Source organism: Ochlerotatus camptorhynchus, unplaced genomic scaffold (genome assembly GCF_037179485.1).
Source record: "Ochlerotatus camptorhynchus isolate MF236.1 unplaced genomic scaffold, CSIRO-AGI_Acam_v1.1 ptg000232l, whole genome shotgun sequence".
Taxonomy (NCBI): domain Eukaryota; kingdom Metazoa; phylum Arthropoda; class Insecta; order Diptera; family Culicidae; genus Ochlerotatus; species Ochlerotatus camptorhynchus.
The window spans coordinates 7,700,795-7,719,757 of record NW_027040722.1 but is presented as its reverse complement, the minus strand read 5'-3'; the positions used below and the strand labels follow the sequence as shown (position 1 = coordinate 7,719,757).

At 37.4% G+C, this 18,963-nt stretch overlaps 2 protein-coding genes across 6 annotated transcripts in view; one reads left to right on the top strand and one right to left on the bottom strand.

The window, feature by feature from the left end:
- The window catches only part of Npl4 (nuclear protein localization 4), a 97,346-nt gene that overhangs the window by 40,996 nt on the left and 37,387 nt on the right, over nucleotides 1-18,963 (bottom strand). The gene's annotated exons all lie outside the window — the stretch shown is intronic.
- The window catches only part of LOC135704183 (uncharacterized), a 33,469-nt gene that overhangs the window by 6,390 nt on the left and 8,116 nt on the right, over nucleotides 1-18,963 (top strand). The window contains exon 1 of one of the 4 annotated variants that reach the window (XM_065225617.1): nucleotides 4,638-4,832. The exons of 2 other annotated variants lie outside the window; for them this stretch is intronic. The gene's annotated coding sequence lies outside the window, so the exon portion shown is untranslated. Of the gene's footprint in view, nucleotides 1-4,637; nucleotides 4,833-13,930; nucleotides 14,888-18,963 lie in introns of those variants that run through there. One more of the 4 variants, XM_065225616.1, reaches the window with a different exon arrangement.

Genomic DNA, 18,963 nt, shown 5'->3' with positions numbered 1-18,963 from the left:
CATACGATAGATGAGGAGATGAAAGTAAGGAGTTTATTGTTCCGTTATACGCCACACTATTTGTATATAGAAAGTAGAAAGCGAACAAAGGACAATTTTGAGGAAGGTACGAAAAGGGTAGAGCATCTCCTTTACCAAGCTCATCCGGTAATGAGGGATGGTGAGGGGTGTTTCCCCCTGCCACCATTGGCAAAAGGGATGATCACCGATTTGCTCATGTACCTCTGATGTGCGGAAAAAGTTCTATCAATTATTTCACACTCAAGTCGCCATATGACGTAAACAACTACCCGATTCGTACCTTCCTCAAAATTGTCCTTTGCTCGCTTTCTACTTTGTATATACAATTTTTACACTGCTAACACTGCGGAATTGAATTGATAGAATTGATACTATAATTTAATCTCATCATCTATCGAATAAAATCTCCACTTTAAGTCTGACATTTGACGTTAAGCATCTCCGACTATGTAAATCGTTAAATTCACGCATGAAGTAATAACACATGATTAGTTAAAGTAGATTATTTTCGATTTTTTATTGATTCTTCTAGGAACTCCCTGAAGGCTCCTTCCATATATTCATTTTAAATTTATTTGAATTCTACTTAGAATTTCAATTAAATTAACCTCAGAAATTTCATAAATTTCTGCTTAGAATAATCTTGGACTTCTCCCCTGCATTCAATTGGAAGTTCAATTCGTATTCTCCTTAGAATTCCAGCAGTATGAAAATTGAATAGAAGTTGAAAATGAGCGAAGGGCCATTAAAGCGACAGTTTACAAGATAGACGCACATTTTTGCCTAGCCCGTACGATGTACGCGGGGACTTGAAGTATGTCTCCAAGTCCACAGACAAGACACACCATCGACTGGAAATGCTCTCGCAAACGTGGGGCTTTAGGTAGTGATGAAAACGTCGCTAGAACTATTCCACAGCCGCAGTCAGTTTATGAGCAACAAGAGGGACGCACATTTTTGCCTGTGGACTTGGAGACATACTTCAAGTCCCCGCGTACATCGTACGGGCTAGGCAAAAATGTGCGTCTATCTTGTAAACTGTCGCTTTAATGGCCCTTCGCTCATTTTCAACTTCTATTCAATTTTCATACTGCCGTACTCTAACGGAACTATCCACCTACCCTCTTCTAAAGATCATTCTCTAGCTAATAAATCATCACACTAAAGCTTCATGTTAGCATTTCCAACCAACTCAGATCTTATTATTAATTTTCCGTGAATGTATAGTAATAATTTCTGTTCACTCTAGTTCGTCATGCATAAGGGCTACAGAGTTAAGTTACTTACAAAAGTTGACTCTAATATCCAGACCTACAGAAGCTGCATATACCCTTTCACGGAATTCTGTTGATGAAAAAATTTTTTTTCCTAGAAATAGTGTTAATGTCCCTAATGTGCCTCTAAGTGTCCCTAATATTAGCAACACATCTAAATCTCAATTCTAGATGCTCAAAAAATCTCTAGCGAATCATTCTTCAAAAAATCTTCTTTCATTTATCGCATCTACTAGCATCGCGCATCATCTTTTTGCAGGAAATCTTCAGAATCGTCATCAATAGATATCGTAGATAGAGTCAGACGACTCGGCCCGTACATAAATTTAGATAGCATCATTTGCCAGTTTTTCATTAGCAACCAACAATATCTACACACCAAAAAATTATGAATTTTAATGGTGATGTAAATATCCATGAATGCTAAAATTGAAGCATGTAAACTTCTTTTTAACGTAAACTAGCAACTTGCAAGAAATATTGCTAACAAAGATGGATGGTTGCATACAATATTTAGAATATTTCATCAAATGACTCATAAATTTACACGATCTGTAATGTGGATTTGTATGATATGTGACGCTCCATTTATGTGCATCATAGTGACAGAAATTTACACTACTTTTTCGAACTGTGTAGTTCTATTGTCCAGTTGATGCATTGTTCTAAGAAAAACGGAAGAGCAGTAGATTTTGATCCACGGGCCCAACAATAGCATTTTCCCCTATTCCAAGCGAATCCTACAGAAAATTATGGAGATAAATTATAGAAATTCTCGCCAGAATTATTAAGAATGCGAGGATTAATTAAGAGTCAATTTCAAGAGTTTTCTGGAGAAAAATCCTAAAGTGTTCTATACAGAATTCTGAGATGGTTATGGAGTAAATTTCTAGGAAATCCTGAAAGTAAAAGTAATTTTGAAGACATTTTGGAATAATCCTAAGCAAATCCTTGACAAATTTGAAAAGAAATCCATAGATGATATCCAAGTTAGTAAATTCAAAAAAATATTTGTTTTGAAAGATTCCTTGTACAGAAATCCAAGATAGCGCCGCCGGTGGTGTAGTGGTAAGTGTGATTACCTCTCACCCCAGCAGGACTGGGTTCAATGATGTTCTGAGGCATATCACGCCTACCTTCGCAAGGGAAGTAAAGCCGTTGGTCCCCGGTTCATGAGTTGATGGGTCGATAGGTAGGGTCCAGGTGTGGGAGCTGCCTTCCTGGCATCGGTAGCATTGGTGCTCAGCATGGAAAACAAAATCGACGGAAAACCAGTCAAGGAAAAAAAGATATCCAAGATCCAGGATTTACAAAAAATCTTAAGATTCTGAGACTTCGATTGAGAACAAATTTCAAGAGCCTGGTCTAGTATGGGACTAGAAATTTTTGAAAAGTGTAAAGGAAGCTAATTGTGTGGTTTACATGTATGCATTATCAAGTGACACAGAAGTGTCTTTTCAACTTCAGTACTTTTGAAATTTAATAATTATTTACAGTTCCAAGGCCTATCAGGCCTGTTTAGAGAATGCCCACATTGGAAAGCTATCTATGGACAGACATTGAAGCGAATTCTGAAACATTCCTTATTTTTCGAGAAAAATGGACCCAAATTCCAGCTTTCATATGAGAAGTTTAACACGATAAATATTCAAAAATCACTGCATAGAGCAATGAGACATTTTTTTTAATCATATTCCCATTGCAGTAATTCGAGCAAAATTGTTGTTATTTCCATTGCTTTTAAGTGTCTTAACCAGTGGTGGCACGAGTCCTGGAGTTTAACATTTTTTCCTTAACATTTGATACTTTTTGCGATAACCATTTTGACGACACACAAAAACAAACTGGCAAGCGGCAAAAATGTCATGACATTTCTAAACTGTTTTCTGCCAGCGACAGAACATTTTCACACAAAGAAGCAGACAAGACCGGCGGCGCGCGCGACATAAATTTATGTCGTGTAGAATTTTGCTGATTTCTGGCTAATTACTGCATTTATTTTATGTTTATTGCATGGAATTATAAGATAAGAATGAAGACTGACCACTCATAAGCATTGATGTTAAAATTATGCGTAAATAAGGGAGTTGGTAATTTACTGTCACACGCAAGCCTGCAGCTAAAATTTCATTACAATAAACTGTTTGGAAAAATCAGGCTGCGAGATTTTATTTATTCTCTATCTCCGCTGTTCGCTTGGAATGTAGTTATAAACGGCCGCCCGTGTGCTGGCTGTTTTGTTTCGCTCTGGACGATGGTTTTTCAAAAAATGTACTGTTGCCACCTCTGGTCTTAACCCCTCATGTTATCGAATCGATCGAAAAATTCCATCGGAAGATGAGTTGCAATGCGAAAAGAAAACAAAATTCAATCGAATCGGATAATTCTATCAAAACAAAAACAACCAAAAAATCAACAAGATTACACACCATTTGCTTCGACAGACATCATTTCTTGTCAAGTTTAGATAAAACGCAAAAAAACACAACAACCCCTCGCCCCGTCGTTTGTCGCCTGCAATTTTCTTCGCCAGGACACACATTTTTAACCTTTCCTCAGTGTGTCGAAAAAGGTGCAAACCCAACGACAAGCACAACAACCGACATCCTTCCAGATGTTTCCCCCCCCACGTGAACTTTTCGCACCGGATCGCATTTCCACGCCGAAGGGGAGAGTATAGAAGGAAATTTGACTTCTCTCCCTCTCCCTCTCAGCACCACTCAGTTTTGGAGAGGAACCTCTCGCGGCAGGTGTCGTCTGCTGGTGCGGAGATGCTGCGAGAGCACATCGGCCTCCAAAGAGCGCGGCCGCCGCGACTTCAGTTCACAAGGTCACGGTCACTTCGTGCATATGACAGTACAAACGCACACAGTGGTTGTGCCTCTCGTTCTCCGTTTCTCTCCAGCGACTAAACACACACACACACACACAAACTGCGGATTCATGTGGCACCATACCGTGGTTCCTGCATATGTGAAATTCACTCCGGTACACAAGACGATATTTGGATCGAAATTTTTCCTGCTCTGGGCAACCCAGTAGAGATCTACTTTCGTCGGAAAAGGAGAAAAGGTGTTCAGGATAGCTAAATTTATAAAAATTACGGCAACAGCAAAGCAGTTTTCGAAGAGTATAGCGTCGTGTCTGCGCGCACAACGCACGGAGAACGGAAAGGTGCAAAAAGTAGTGCGGTATGTTTATCCAAATTTTATTTTTAAATTTGTGTCAGCAGTCGTGTTTTGCGTGTCACTGCTCTGCTGTTGGTCAAATTGGAAAACAAAGGAAACTGTTGCATAAACGAGGTTTCACCATCTGATCTGCTGGGTAAGTGGGGAGAGGGGGTGGTGGTGGTGGTTGGGACAGCATCCTTGATGTGCACGTCAACTTTCTCTCTCGGTGAGGTCGAAAGCATTGAAAATAACATCGGTTATTAGTGGTGGACGGAAGGTAGTGTTCACAAGTACAGGCAGTCAGTGGAGAATTGGAGCGAAGAGCGCAGATTTTCCGAGGAAAACGAAACGAGTTGCAGGTTGCAGGGTGAGTCTCTAGATACGATTAGTAGCAAGCATTTCCGGTATACTGTTGGTAAATAAACGAACAGTGCCCCTAGCAGTGCCCGTAAGGGAGTGAAATAAGTTGACTCTTCAAGGATATTTTCCTGTTCTTGTCTATTGCGTTGTAGCTGGAACTTGGTGCTTTGCTGGAAAATGAAACAATTCGCATCCCGAAAAGTTCCTGCGGTAATCGGTTTCAGTAGTGATCATGTAATTTCTCTTAAAACTATGGTTAAGTAAAAGAGTGCGCAATTTGATGGTTGTTTCATCAACGTTTAGTTTTTGACGATAAGAGACGAACCAGCTCAGGGCTGAAAGTCTCTGTAATACAGTTAAAGAATAACGATCAATACTTTCAAAATCAATCACAAACACCAATTAGACTTTTGTTTGTCTTATTGCTAATATATACCTTTTTTCCATTTGAGTGCTTAAAGATGGAAAAAATTAGGGTAAACGTACTAATGTTCGACCCAGCACTAGTCCATGTATATTTGAAAAAAAAAAATCAAAAATTAAGCACCCTATAGGATAGTTTGACCCAAAATTCTCCGCTAGTGTGCCATTACCATTTTACTTCCAATAACTAATTGCTTTAATTTAGGAGCTTGTAAAGTTGTTGAGATGGCCAAGATTTATTGAACGGTGAACATTTTAGTTCAGAATTCTTTCACCAGACGGCGAAAGTGTGCAGTTTGACATCTACCTACTAGCTTAAACTTTATTACTTGATGAGATTAAAATAATGCTGTCTTTGGAAAAGTTGCTAACTGAACGAGACCTATTAGAAGGAGTTCAGTGCACCATTTGAATTCTAATTGGTTGCTTTAACTTGACAGCTCGACTAGATAGAAGGTTACTATTTTCAGCAAAGTTGTTCAGATTAACAAAACGTAGAATTTGCTTGCTGTAATTAGCTACGTACAATTGCTTGCTGTAATTGGAAAGAATGTTGCTGTCTTTGGCAAAGTTGTCCAGGAGGACAAGACCTATTGAATGATGCATTGATTCATTAATTTGAAATCTTTATTATTTTTTGTTATGATTATTACAGGGCTGGTAGTGCTGATGCGATATAATAGTAGTGACTTTAGTGACTAAAATTACGGAAACCGTGACCAAATAGTGACTTTTAAATAATAAACAAGTAACCAAAAGTAACATTTATATGATGACTCAGAAACGCAAATAAGGTTTTATATTGAAATAAACTGTTTTTTTCATGGAACTTAGCATAACATTTCATGAATTCCTCTAATTATATCAAAACTCTCAACGGAATCTTCTATTAAGAGAAATTGAAGTGATTTGAATAATTTCCTTTTGAATTACGTTATTCATGATGGCCAGCAAATAGCAATTTACGGATTTTCCCAAGGATTTTTTAAATGTTACTGGTTGACCGATATACGTTAAAATTATTGTATAAACCAATAAACTATAAGTAACCATCTTATATAAAGCATTACCACGACAGCATTTTTTTTTCGAAGATCTTAAATTTGATTCTGCATTTGAAATCTTTAAAATTTGGATATAACTTTGATAATTCGCCCCTTTCATATATTTTTCAGAAAGATCTCAAGAACTCTTTTAGAATCATTCCGCTCCTCTTAAACTTGCTTCTAAAACAAGCGTAACAAAAATAATATTGCATCCTGGAAATTCTTTGCAGAACAACGGGCAACATTCTTGGAAATAGATTGTTTTCGTAGTTGAAGATGCTGAACGTCAAATATCAGACTTAAAGTGGACATTTTTATAAAGCATAGAGTTGATAGTTCTGTTGTACTACGGCAGTGTGAAAATTGTATATAGAAAGTGAAAAGCGAGCTTAAAACAATTTTGAGGAAGGTACGAATCAGGTAGATCATCCCTTTTACCTAACTCATCCGTTGATGAGGGATAGTGAGGGGTGTTTCACCACGCCACACTGGCAAAAGGGATGATCGCCGATTTGCTCCTGTACCTCCGATGTGCGGAAACAGGTCTATCAATTGTTTTACACTCAAATCGCCATCTGACGTAAGCATCTACCTGATTGCTCTACCTGATTCGTACAGTATTTTACATTCTATAACTTTGTACGATTTTTGACAAGAAATACGACCTATTTAAAAGATTTCAGATTTATAAAATAGCTCTTGGACTATAACAACATTGGCTAGAGAATTAAGATTAGAATGCAAAATGAGTGGAGGAGGAATACAGAGGAATCCTAGGGATAGTTATAAAAGCTTTCTGGGAAGATTTTTAATGGGATTGACTTAGGTTAGATCAGGAAATTTAGCGAATCATTTAAAAAAAAATGTAAGGAGAACAGGTGATTTCTAAGGTAGAGACTATTATAGGGAACTGTAAAGCAAATCGGAAGGAATTTCAAGGAGCATCCAAAGGGGATTCGGAAGAGGATTAATAGTGAATTAATCGTTAAACAAACTTATGTAACATAATACCGGACTTGCGAAATACATATTAACTGCTCCGTTGTCGAAAATCAAGTTTGCCTGTTTGGATTTAATTCATGATATAGTTTGCAGAAAATTAAGAAAATTTATACGAAATTTGGAGGAATTTCAAGAAGTTTCCGAGAGGGTTTGGCAGGATATTTTTAGCGTATTTCCATAACAACTCTGTTTCAGGAGATTCTGAAGAAATTAAAAAAAAATCTAAGATTTGCATTTCGAGTAATTTTTGGTGTGTTTTGACGACCATTTCAAGAAGCGTTTCAATAAGACTATGAGAGTTTGCAGGCCGTTTTAACGATTTTGAGACCATTATGGCGTTTTAATAGCTATTCTAGCCTATTTTAATGCTTTAATCCTTTATTTAGGCTGTGACAACTATATTGGCACCGACAATCAATTTTTGTTGTTCACATACCATATCTCTTCAACTTCTGTTTTGAATGGTGGAAACTTCTGGCAATACTCCTTATTTAGATTAACCACAACAAATTTACCATGAGAATTTGACAGCAATATTAATGTCAACAAACAGCCATTTTCTATGCAAACAAAATTAAACATTTCGACAGTGAGCATTCATAAGGGCGAATACGCGATGATCGATTCTCTTCATCGATTTTCTCTTTGCATTGCTACAACTAGGCGAAACAATTTTCTAGAATTTGTTCAATGCAGAGTAGTAACAGGTTGTATTGGCTATCAAAAGCAACAGCAAACGCATCGAGAAACGTTAAATCTAGCGAATTATTAACAAAAGAGAAAATCGACGAAGAGAATCGATCATCGCGTATAGGCCCTTATGCATGCTCACTGTCGATTTGTAGCTTTGTTCTTACTAAACGTATTTTAATAGAATTGAAACCAAATGATAGATCTATGATTTTTTCATAAATTAGCGAAATTTCAGCTCATGTCTCCTTGTTTTTGAAAATATAGCAGTTTAAAAAAACAGGTTTTCAAATAAGAAAAGATCTACTAAAACTGCTCAAACTGCCGACATTCCCAATCGATCAAGCCAAAATTTTACATGCAAAGGTCAATTTTGAGGAAGGCACGAATCGGATTGATCATCTACTTTACCAACAGTCGTGGCGGGGGGAGATACCCTTCACCATCCCTCTCCAACAGTACAGTCATTAAAGGCACGGTATTACCAAGTCGGAGGTTCGATTCGCGGTCCGGTCGAGGGAATCTTTCGGGTTGGAAATTTTCTCGACTTCCCTGAGCATAGAGTATTATTGTGCTTGCCAAACAATATACACATTCATGCATTAGTATTGGCATCGAAAGCTCTTAATTAATAACTGTGGAAGTGCATTTAGAGCACTAAGTTGAGAGCACATAATAAGCAAATATGCGCTAAGCAATAAGCTTGAAATGCGAATTAGAAGAAGAAGAAGCATTCCCAAGTAACCAAACGTTCCGATACAAGGCTATTTGTGGCTTAAACAGCTTGGTTGAAGGTGGTCTATAGAATTCTATGCAGCCTCATTTTTAAGTCTTTTTAAGAACTTGAAAATTCCGAATACAAGGGTTCGAATCCAGGAAATTGCTCTTTGTTTTTTGTGTTTGGATAGAATGTTGATGCACTGCATAAATATAAGAATTATGATTTATTTGAGCCACTCATTTCATATTTACGTACATACATTAAATTTAGTTGATAATAAAGACGGATTGCTTCATGTGGGCTATGATGGACCTTTTTAGAAACTTTCAAGATGCCAAGAAGTTCCGGAACCGTTACGATTTGGAACTTTTTTTTGAACTTCAAGTTGCATCGGAACTTTTAGGAGCCTGAAGTTCCTCATGTGCTTTCTATAGTTTTAAAAGTAGCCAGAATGTTCTGTTGGAACTTGAAAGTGGGTTTTATCGTTGATTGCAGAACTTTTGGTTGCTTGGGAAGAAAGTACTGTCGGAACTTTATTTGAATTTTATGGAATTTGAAAATTCTATCGGAACTTTATCTGAACTTTATGGAATTTGAAAGTTCTGTCGGAATTTTATTTGAACTTTATGGAACTTGAAAGTTCTGCCGGAACTTTATTTGAATTTATGGAACTTGAAAGTTCTGTAAGAAATTTATTCGAACTTTATGATACTTGGAAGTGAGTTTTATCGTTGAATGCAGAACTTTTGGTTACTTGGGTTATGAATTATGATACTGATAGACGTCTAATTTTGAGAATTTGAATGTGTAATTGAATTATTATTATTATTTAGCTTTATTTAGGAGGCTTTTGCCTATGTGTAATTGAAGCTTAATTGATGTGGGGATTAATTTTATGCATCATTATTTTGAAAAATTTTATGAATGGAGAATCAAAAGTAATTTAGAAATCCAACGTTCACAACCAGTGTGGCCACAAGATTTGGAATTCTCGACATTTTCTCGATTCTCCTGTTTCCTTATTCAACAACTTTAATTCGAATATTTAAGAACATCACGAAAATATTGATTTTACATATGAAAAGATGTACTGCTTCTATAAAGTTTCGAATAGGCATGTGAAAATTAACTGCAGTTTAGAGAGACAAAGGAATTTCTTGATTTTTTGAAGAATTTTCGTTTCTGTTTCTTTCGTTTGAGAATATACCATAAGTGAAAGTTCATCAAATTAAATATGCACTCAATAATTCTCACATGTTCGAGCAAAATCTATTCAGAATTACGTTAGTAATTTTCTTTGAATGATATTGAGATTCGACTGAGAATTGCCTTGAAAATACACTCTTTTGGAGTACTGCCAAACATTTCTTATAGTTCTCTTCAGCATTTAGTTGGGACTCCTCTCAGAAACTATTCCCTTGAAAATCTTTTGTGAATTTCCATGGAATTCACCTTCAATTCCCTATAAAATATCCCTCTGAATCACATTCACGATTTCAAAACGTCGTTGGAATTTTGCCCAGAACTTGCTAGGAATTCACCTCAGAATTTTCCCGATAAGAATACTCGACATAATTATTTTGAAATTACCACTAGAATTTGCAAGAAAATCTCCTCAGAATTTCAAAATTATCTGAAAAATGTATTAATCTAGATGCTGAATCCGGAAAATTCCTTCAAGGCACATCCCATCCTTGACCTTTGTTTGAAAATCTAGAATCTTAAACTCTTGAATATCTGTAAATCTCTCGAACATTTGAAATCTGAAATCATAATAACCGTCTTCTTGAGACTCACTATCTTAGATTCTTGAAAATTGCTTCTAATTTGATGTCTATCCAAATAATTTTCTGTAATCCCTTAATCCAGACAATTTCTGATATTAATCTCTTACTTTTCACTATTGGACCTAATGACCAATCCAATCAACAATCATAATTCTCTTACTGTGACGTTCAACGAGCCCTCTATAGATCAGAGTTGGAAGGAAGTGCGATACTAATATCAACATGAAGCATTAGTGCGATAATTTATTAGTTAGCGAAAGTTCTGAAGAGTAAAGGCAGATAGTTCCGCTTGAGTAAGGGCCATTATTGCGACAGTACTAGTCACTGTACACTTCTTTACCTAGCTCGTACAGGGTGTCCATTCAAATTCTATTTTTCAATTCCCGGTTTTTTCCCGGTTATTAAAAAGAACTGTACCTTAAACAAAAAAGGCGTTCAAAAATAACCCTTTAGAGATAATGATAAAATTTATTCAGCAGAATTCCTCTAGAATATGCAGGGCTGGTAGTGGGTTATACAATAGTATTGACTACAATAACGATAAAAGTTACGAAATAGTGACTTAACAATAAAAAAGTGACCAATAGTGACATTAATTGATCGGAAAGATATTAAAGATATAAATCTAATCTGTCGTTGAATGCGATCCGCTGTGATAAATATTATAAATTTTTAAACCACGATGAGCATTTCACAATCTTTTTTTTTAAATAAAACAAATGGTTGAAGGATCTTATAAATTTGTTTTCGTAAAACCAGAATTAATTGGATAATCAATAGGTTAATTTGTAACCTCCATTTCCTCACACAGTAATCATTTTTTCTGCCACGATTTTTGGAAACCAACCGTTGAATAAGTTGAATTTAGATTCAGATCGCGAATTGGTTGAATTTCGGGATGTGAAAGATTGAACATAGAAATTTATTAGGAAATCTCGAAATTGAAAAATAATTAAGGCGCAGAGAAAAATGTTCAACGTCTTGGACAAATTCGTCAATTTTAAGACAAGCAATTTTAAAAATCTCGAAAATAGAAACTTCAAACATAGACAAATTTTCATATCTCTGAAACCTAGACAAGTGTTCTGGATCGTATCAATAATTATCATTATTCTGGAACAAGGAATATTTCATCAAAAAATCTCGATCTTCAAAAAAAGTTGTAAGATTCTGAAAATACATTTTAGAGATATTTGACATTTTTTTGTTTAATGCTGGTACTTAGTAATTCGTTATCTTTAATTCAAAACAAATTAAGAAAGCGTAGAATAATTAATGATATGTTAGAATGTAAGTTCACAGTCCAAGAAACATTTAATGATTCTAAAATATAGAAAATATTTCATGATTTTAAACATAGAATTTATCTGAAATCTGGGATTGGATATTTGCTGATTCCGGACTTGTAGAAAATACAATTTGATGGGCTAGGCAAAGAATTTATGAAAAAAGAAAGATTCTACTACATGACTTTTCGATGTTTGCCGATACTAAAGCTTCCGACCTTCAAAGATTTATCGAAATTCAGGTCTTTGAAACAATTTCTACCGCTTGGAAAGTTTCCTAGACCATTTTTCAACATATTAGGTTTGGAAAACTTTCAAGATGACGAAGAGATATCGGAACCAGAGTTTATTTTTTCGAAACCATATAATGTATATCCTAATTTTTCTTGAAGATAACGGAATTGAAATAAATGCATTCTGGCCATTCTATTTAAGAATTTAAAAACCTGTTTCCAGTTTTTTTTTCTTCAGTTGTCTAAGCTAGTTTCCCAGTTTAATTGAAACAGTTAAATATGGTAAAATATCCCAAGTACCGTCACAAGTCACAAACCCAAATCCTTACTTGAAGCATAGATTATTATTTCGCTTAACTATTGACCCTAAAGAATACAGTATGTAATATGTAGTAAGGTCAAATCATGTTATTTGCAATTGGGGATTGAAATTGAGAAGAGAAATGCAAGGAAATTCCAATGATGATTTTTGAAATAATCTTAACAAAATCTTTACAGGATTCCAAGAGGATGGTTTGAGAATGCTTAGCAATATTTCAAGGGAAGTATTTTTTATTTATAGTAATTTTTACGTTCTCGGATCATTCGGGTTTTATCCGGGTGAGATTTGAACTCATGATTTTGAAGTGAGAGGTATGGATTCAGATCTTTATGTTTTACAGACTAACCTCGGTATTCAAAGATGTCATAATCTTGGTATTTGGTTAGCACAAAGTGCAGAAATTAATGTTTAATTTATCTCTATGTCCGGTGTCGAACATTTGCATGCCAAGCATGATCGGAGTTTGCAAGGAGATTTAGATGGCATGAATCTGCTTCTCTATCTTGAAGTAGCTTCGTAACATGATATGTCTCGCTCAGCCTTTATACTAGAACTACCTCACTCGGAAAACTGTGGCAAAAGAATTTAAGCAATGACACCATATGCATTCCAATGACACCATATGAAATTCTATAAATTTAGCTATCGTAGTAGGAACACCGACAAAACCACCGCTTGATCCGGGTGCGAACAGATTGCAAGTGAGAGAAAAGAATAATATGAAAGTTGTAAGCAAGAGAATATAATGATGTATGTGCTATAAAGTTGAGTTATTCCAAGTAACATTACAAGTTACAAGATTCTTCAAGACCAAATTATGGCCTACAAGACTAATATAAAATCAAAATTGTTACTTGGGATGAGTATATATGATCTTTCCCGGTGCAAATTGGGTTTTCCCGCATTTTGCCCGGTTTTTTCCCGGTAAATCCGAATTCCCGGTTTTTTCCCGGATTTCCCGGTTTTCCCGTTTGGATGGACACCCTGCGTCCTGGAGTTCAGATCGTTAGATTCACTAACTAAACCACGACTGATACAATGAACAATGATGGTTTAAAGATCGCACAGATTTATATAGAGCTGGAATTAGGGCGTAACAGATTTTGTAAACAACGACAAATAATTGATCTTTTGAGATACTTTGAAAAATCAGCGAAAAAATAAAAAAGTATTCAAAGTGTTGATTTCAAACAATTATTGAGAAAAATTCCTGTACAATTTTCGAAGGAGAAGTTCTGAGCGGAATTCCAGAATTATTCTGACATGAACTCAGAAATTGTTGGATGAATTTGGAGGGATTTCTGTGAAGGTATTAGAAGATTTCAAAAGGAGTTGTGAAAAAACAAACTTTAAGGAAAATTCCTACGTGGTGAAAATTCAACAAGAAACAGAAAGAGTGTTCTGGTGATAATTTCAACCCTAGTGCGATTCATCACGGAGCTCCAACAAGGGGTATTCAAATAAAATTTAGAAAGATTTCTGCTGTTTTGAATACACTTAAAAGAAAATTTTGAAAAGAATTTATTGAAGAAAATTATGCAGCAAATAGAGCAAGACATACATTTGGGTAATAATCACTCTGTGTTAATGGTTAATCTGACATTTTGGTGTAAATTTGTTCCTATGGTATGGTTAATTTATTTTCCCGGTTCTCTCCTTGGATTCCCGGGTTTTTCCCGGACTTCCAGGTTACTTTTCAAATTCCCGGCCACCCTGTGCTTACATATTGACGAATCCATCGTTTTCTTACATGGGAGGCAAAGGACTTGGCGCGAGTTAGCGGTCACTATCAGCCACTTAATCACAGTAGATTACAGGAATGGTTGAAATTAAAGGAACTGACATAATTAAGCCCGACGTTCTTTAATGGCATTGTTGTCAAGGTTTTATAATTGAACCACCGTGTTTCTACTGAAAAGTTTGATTGGTGTTTGATTTCTCCGAAAACAGTTTCTCCTTCAAACTAACTTCAAGCATCCTGGAGACACCCCGTAAGCAAAGCACATCTCCCTTAGCGCAATCGAAGATGATGGGAGGACATCTCGCCCTCGTGCGAAGACGTAGGTACAAAGAACTCACACAGGAGTATACGCTGTTTGCCAGCCTGAGAGCGAGAACGAACGAACGAGAGAGAGAGAGAAAGGGTGTTTGGTCTCCTTGCTACTTCCTAGCACGCAGTATAGTGCCTAACTACGACGACGACGACGACCAGTCGAAGCAGTCAAGTTTTCCTAGAAGATGAAAACGGAAGATCAACAGCTTATGTGCGTCACTACTCTAGTGTGCGGAAAGCTCCAAACCACGGCGTCGTCATTACCACCCACCTCATGATGCAAGTGCGGTTTGATGTTTTGTGTCGTTCGCATTGCTGCTAGTGCAGAAATTGGAAAAGAAAGACTTTTCACGCGAAAATTTTCGCCTTCGTCGGAGAAGCTGTCATCAGCAAGTGTGTAATACGAACTTTTACCAGTCGACGACGTCGGCTAGGGCGGAATGGAAATCGATAGAGTCGAATTGTGTGTTGTGGCCCAGTTGCGAAGGATACACTGAAGGTACACATTTTTTGGAGCAGATAACAAATGGAAGACTGTAACATCGCGCTGCGTAACGGCGTAATTTTTGTTTATTTTGTCGAAGCACAAATAGAGAATCGCGACCAGCGTGGCTGACGGGCGTTTGACAGTGAAAAAAAAACCCTCTCAGCACATAGACAAACTGTTCATCAACCTAATACGAAAACACAAACTACGTAGGTACTGGAAGTGGTTTTACGCTGAGCTTCATCGGCTCAGCTTGAAGTGTATTGTTCCTCCCATACAGCAGGAATGGAATGAAGCAGTAGCAGCAGTAGCAACAGCTGTGTAGTAGTAGTAGCACCGGTGGGGCGGGGGGTGGGTGAGCGCACGCGAGTTCACTGAAAATGAGATTTCAATTTCGATTTCGACGTGTTCGCTTTGACCTTCACCCGGAGAGCGCCAGCGGCGGCGGAGTGCGCGCCTCCTTCACACTCACACCGACGATGAGACAGCGCAGCAGTAGCAGCAGTCAGTGTGCCGATCGGATCGAGGGATACCCACCACAACAGCGGTATTGGAGCTGATGAACGAGTGGATTTTTTTTTTACCGGCAAGCTCGACGAAGATGACGGGGGCAAGAGATTGTTGCTTCAAGTGAAATTGATTCAGTTCAAAATTTGGCCCATTCACTGGACCGGAGGCAAGGAATCGTTTCAACAAGTGCCAGTGGGTTGCTATCGGTGAAGTGGAGACGGTTGGTATTTCACCTGTGGGTAAAAGGTGCATTGCGTGTCCAGTGAACTGGTGAGCTTTTCGTTCGAACGGGTCGACGTCTCGAGAGCGCATTTGGAATTAGCTATTAATACTAGAAATTGAAGAAAATTCACAGAAGCAGAAAGCAGTCATTGTGTGGGCTTGATTTAGGTTCTTTTGTGATTATTCCGAGTGTTTGCAGAAAAGGAGATTTGTTGGTCGCAGTGAAGTATTGGGGGAGGGGGGAGGGCTTTAGGAAGTCCTAACGGAGAAATTCAGAAATTTATTCTGGAATTCTAGAGGTTTTTAAGTGTGGCTTCAAGGGCACTATTTGGACAAAGTCCTATATTAGGTGCCATCTTTACCTAACATGGAACTTGTAGTTTATTAATGGGAGTATCGAGACGGTTGTATTGGTCTTTGGTGGGTACATATAGGTGAGTATCTTAATTGGAGTTTCTGAAATGTTAGAACATATCAAAACTCATTCATTGAATATATTTTGGATTTGTTGAGCTAGGTTTTTTGGTCAATTCATTAAAGTTTTCCATTAAGGTCTTTGATGTAGCCATTATTATACATTTGGGCTCTTTAGTGACTAGAATCCTTTGGATATGAGCTCAAGCTTACTAGACATCCTGGTTTTAGAACATTACCCCGAATGACCCATTATCACGAATGCCACCGGGGGTGACTGATTCAATGCTAACATAGATTTTATATAAACACAGCAATTTAGGACGCAATCTGAGCATCTCACTCACTCATGTATCCTGCGCACCTACAGTGGTGCAAAGGGGCAACGTGAATGACTTCCCGTTGTCTTTCTCCGTTGGATTCAGTTGTAGATTTCGAAAACAGTAGATGTTTGGCCTAGGGTATCCTATCCAAGTGATGGGGCTGCCAGCTTAGGTGCCGCTTCCGGGGATAAGCGGTTCATATTCAGCCACTGGATGCCAGCCAAATGTTGTTTGAGCCGCACCTCCATGGTGGCTATACGCTCTGGTTTGCGATCTGAGCAATCCATCTCAAAGACTCAAAAGCAATTTCTCTCTCTTGGAGTTGACACCTTTTTTTAGACATGCAGTTCTTGGAGAAATAAAATCTTAAAGACATTTTTCTCTCTTTGGATGGCTCTTCTTTATACCGTGGAACCCCACTAATCTGAACGACATTTTAATGCATATTAACGGGGTTCATTTTTAATTTGAACTTCTAGTAACTCTATGACCATAAGAAAATCGTGTTTCTGGTAGCTTTATTTGCTGTTTTGTTTTGGTTCTGCATTCCGTTTCACAATGTTCCATTTCGCTTTACACCGTTTCATGAGCTAATTGACGTTTGGTCCTTTCTCAAAAGATTGAATCAAATGCCGGGCTTCAAAATAGATGGGGGGCATTTGTTGTTATTAATTCTCGATACTTTTCACGTCTGTGATCAGTGTTTGGAAAAACTCAGAAATTCGAAACTCATGTGTGAGTTCATGTGCCTATGAGTTTAGACTTGCAAAATTCAGCAGCGCAAAAATCACAAATCGCAATTTTCCGGAAACTTGATTGTGATTCTAAATTTTAGCAAATCCGGAGGTATCATTTTTTTTTCTAAGACTAATCTCTCGAACATTTATGTCCCAGAGTGCGACTTGCTCGACATTTTAAAGTGAATCGCTGTGGAAATCTTATCTTCTGATTGGTCTTACAATCACAACATTTCAAGAGCCCAAGTATCAGGTGTGATCAGGTACTTGACAATCGATGCCAATGATAACTCATTTCCGCCAAAAAATGCCGATGGGACTGCTATTTCGCACAGGGCAGTGCAGCAAACAGGACGTTCCAATTTTATGAGCAATGTCACAGCAGGTTCCGAGATTTGTGCTCTAGAAAACTTGAAGTGATAGGGCATATCAGCCATCACGGCCATTTATGGACTCTTCAAGGAATCACCTTTCAAACATTTTGTCATTAACTTTTATTTGAAAGTATCAGGATCTTTATTATGTTAAAGTCTCAAACACTTGAATTTTGTAATGTCCACAAACAGTTCAAATTTTTTTAAGTTTACTATCTCGAATTGTTTTTGAACTAATTTAAATTTTTCTCCATATTGTCTCTTTAATATTCCTTTGGAATTTATAATTTTCCTTAGAATAACCTTATTTTACTGGAGCAAAATTTCTGTTTGTTAGCTGAATCTCGGCAAGTTTTCCACTAAGATCCAGCAAAATAAAATGCCAAGCTGCTCGGTGGTGCCCATCCCGGCAAAAAAAAAATTAGGTGTGTAGGAGCGAGTAGCGACTTCGGTTCAATGATTGGGTACTCGCAAGAGTCTCGGCCCGTCTGTTGCTGGACAGGGGTTGAACTGGTGTCTGCGACAGGAAGGCCGCAGAATATCAGTGTTCACCCAACTCAAGCTGCTCCTCTTTTTAGTTTTTAGTTTAAACTCCTTCTCTCAATAAGTTGGTAAATCTTAGCCTTTAGCAGAAAGACGGTTGACACTTTTTTCGGCGATCCATGATCCTGTTTCATAAATTAGTACTTTTATTTATTTTCTCTACTGCGCTAAATCAAACGAGTAGAAATAAGAAGGGATGTCGGATGGAAATAGCTTTACGATTAATTGTTAATCGCATAATTGGACTTATAGGCATCCCTAGAAAATAGTGTAATTTCAAGTTTTTTGGCGGTCCTTCGCAACTGTTGAATAGCAGAATTGTGACCAGCAAGTGTAACCCGAGAGCCAAAAGCGGTGCTATGCTTGTGCTCTTTGCTATGAAGACGACTGAATTAAGGGGCTTACAAGCAGAGGGGTGAAAGTCAATTCTCTTCATCGATTTCCTCTTTTGATGACCATGGCTTCACTAACCTATTCCGCACTGTTTCTGCTATGTTCTTCTATCATCCAGAACAACAAACGTATCAATGGATTTGTTTGCCGTCGAGTTATTAACGAAACAGAAAGTCGATGAAGTTTGTTTACAAGATTACAGCTCTGGAGAGCATTTTGTGTGGTCGTTGGGGGCGTGTGGTTCTGAATATGGCGTTGAGTGTACAAAATGTCACGCAATTGCATCCTCCCTATTCGCACACGCCCGAAGATTGGAGGCGAATGCCACTTCGACTTGTTTCGTCTACTAACGATTCCCTGATGATTGTGTTGGGAAAGCAGCATAACATGTGCGTTATTGGTGGATTTTTTTTAGATATTTCAACGCTTTTGAACAATACTTGATATTTGACGCTTTTCAATAGTTTCTTGTTAAAAATCATTGCTATCGATGCGTCGAAATATTTCTGCTCGATTGGTGATAAAATTATTGAAATTGGTCCAGGGGCAGCTGAGTTATTTACGTTTAAAAT